Source organism: Cynoglossus semilaevis, chromosome 3, assembly GCF_000523025.1.
Source record: "Cynoglossus semilaevis isolate Cse_v1.0 chromosome 3, Cse_v1.0, whole genome shotgun sequence".
NCBI lineage: Eukaryota > Metazoa > Chordata > Actinopteri > Pleuronectiformes > Cynoglossidae > Cynoglossus > Cynoglossus semilaevis.
Window position 1 is genome coordinate 14,706,337 of NC_024309.1, and position 2,663 is coordinate 14,708,999.

General features: G+C 37.3%; 1 protein-coding gene across 1 annotated transcript in view; it reads right to left on the reverse strand.

Annotated features, from left to right (window-relative positions):
• myl12.1 (myosin, light chain 12, genome duplicate 1) overlaps positions 1 to 281 on the reverse strand; it is a 3,488-nt gene extending 3,207 nt beyond the window's left edge. Inside the window, exon 1 of the mRNA XM_008308273.3 lies at positions 131 to 281. The gene's annotated coding sequence lies outside the window, so the exon portion shown is untranslated. The remainder of the gene's footprint in view (positions 1 to 130) is intronic.
• Between the last annotated feature and the right edge of the window lie 2,382 nt (positions 282 to 2,663).

Below are 2,663 nucleotides of genomic sequence, written 5' to 3' on the forward strand. Positions count from 1 at the left end.
ACGACGGGGCGTTTTTGATTGACACGGTTTGGGTTTTACAAAGGGTTGTAAGTGTTTGTTTGGTATTACATGTATGTTGTAGCTAAAACTTGAAAGTAAAGCGTTAAAACTAAAGAAAATACTGTCTTACCTGACTACAACCTGACGTGTTGTTAGCTGAACCCCGGTGCTGCTCCTCTGATAAACCACCGCCCTTCACTTCCTCATGATAATGTTGGTTCCGCACAGAACATCAGAGCAAACCAACTGTGCAGTAATAGGGGCGCTGGACAAACCACAAACTGTCGTTACCGTACAAAAAACAAATGAATTGGTCTTTTACTTTTGTTCTAATGTTACAACTCAAAGTGTGCGTTAGTAAAAAAAAAGTGTTGTTTTTTAAATAACATTTTCATAGCACATAAAGCCGACAACGCCCCCGGTGGATAGATGGTGACTTCCAAAGACGCTCCCTTTGACATTCCTGGATATGTCCTTTTAAGGAGAGAAAGAACACATCCTCAATGGAGTGCAATTAAATGGGAACAAATGGAAACAAGAGGGAAAGCTTCTTTGGATATTTTACTACAAGAACAGTGTTTTTCCATACATTCCATCACTTGGTTCAGTCACTCAAACGTTTAAGAGATAAAAAAAATACCTGTTTATGACGTGTCTCTCTTGTTAGGTACAAATCAAGTACATTTTAGTTAGTTAGTTATTTTTATTTTTAGTCTTTTGGCTTTGTTTTAATATACCACGTAACAATATTTCTTAAAACAAATACGTATATTGTGTTGACTTTTCGTGAACTGGTTAAGAACGTTCCAGGCATAAATCTCATCCTCCAACCACAACAATGAGAGGAAAATGTTGATAGCGTGTGTAATAATAGAAGGCGATTATCCAGTGTGGGCTAAACAACAGTTGCTGTCCAGGACATTTCTGTATAAGGGGAGCCTAAAGCTGCAGGGCTTTAAAAGCAAGATGTAGATCGGTTGAGTCACGGGTTAAAACAAGCCACATCTGTCTTTTTGTCCATCTGTCCTATCACTTTCAAAGATAACAACAAAAGTTAACTGGAGCGCAGGGATTTATAGCTCTTTTATAGTGTATTCTGTTACAGTTTCTGTTAGCTGTGGTTGGGAGGAGTCATAATTACAATACGTATACAGAAGTGATATATTATATATTATTGTTTTTAAAAAAGCACGTCTACGTCTCCTCGTGTTAGCCGCTAGAGGGAGCTGTTTTTCTATAAAACATCGTTTCAATCCTCGTGGTTTGATGAGTGGCTCAGGCTGTTTGTCAATCATGTAGGTAAATACGATGTTATTCTGAAATTTCTGTCTAAAAATGTATAATTATGCATGAAGAGTTACAAAGTAATAGACTAAAATAGTCTACAATGAATCCCGTGGGTGCTTTGATGCAGTAGCTCAAATTTCTGTAACAGCTGAAGTGACAAACACGCTGACAACTAGATTGATTACATTCTTTCAAACAAAGCTTTTTTAAGATAGAGGGAAACGCTTATGTTTGACTGAAAGATAAAAAATACTGTGTATAATAATATAAATATAAATATATATACTTTTGTTTTTAGTTTAATCTTTAAAACATTCTAGTCCTATGCATTGAAGGCAAACTGGATATAACACATATCTAAATAATAATGTGCAACATATAGTTACAAAGTTGCAAATCTTTAAGGTAATGGACAAAGAAATTAAAGTAAACCAAAAAAGATATAGGTTAGCATCCTAGTAGCCCCAAAGTACAGCCAACAGGTTACACATATGGACGGCTGGACCTTGATTGAGGGCTGGTTAATAACTGGGTCAAAAGGTCACATCAGTGTAAAGTCAGACACCTATGTGAAGAGCACTGAAAGGCTGTATGTGACTTCCTGACAGTCACTCACTAATCCTGTCCATTACTGCACCTCTGTTCCTGACAGGGCACTAAGACCTGGACTCTGTGATGTTCAATACACTGTGGTGTCACTGAGCAGACATCATCTAACAACTTTAATTACACTGAGAAACATGTATGTGTTCACATCATCATTCAATGTATGCTTAGCTTTTAGTTTTTCTCTTAGCTTTTAAAGATGTTGACAAAGTATTTTATTTTGGCATTAAAATTTTAAATATTTGAGGCACATTCTAAGCCAAAAGTTTGTTGATTTTCGACCTTGCACATCTAAAAAAAATGAGGTTTTGGTTTAAGGTTTGTGACTTTTCTGAACGGTTTGTGTGAAGTTCACGTCTTTGTTCTAAGTGCAGCAGATTATTCATGTTTTGGTGGCCGACATCTTCTATTTGATTTGGTTTAATATTGGACCGTTTGTATCGCTGTGACCTCGCTTCAAAATGGTGCTGTGACATTTCAGATATGCTGATTGGAGAACGTGGAGAACGTGGAGAACACACTGCCACTGGAAGTTATCACCTGTTTGAGCCGCAGTCAGTTTCCAAAACAACACTGAGATTAAGCTCCAGTAAAACTGTGAACCATCAACAGTCGACGGCTTTTCCTTTCTTCTGTATGTATGGTCCACACAGGATAACTGATGTTTTAATTTTTGTTATCAACGGAGACGAGGGAGTGTGTGCTCTCAAAAATAAGGAGCGCTGAAAGAGAGAGTGACAGTAGGAGAAAAGTCCAGGCACTTGTTGAAT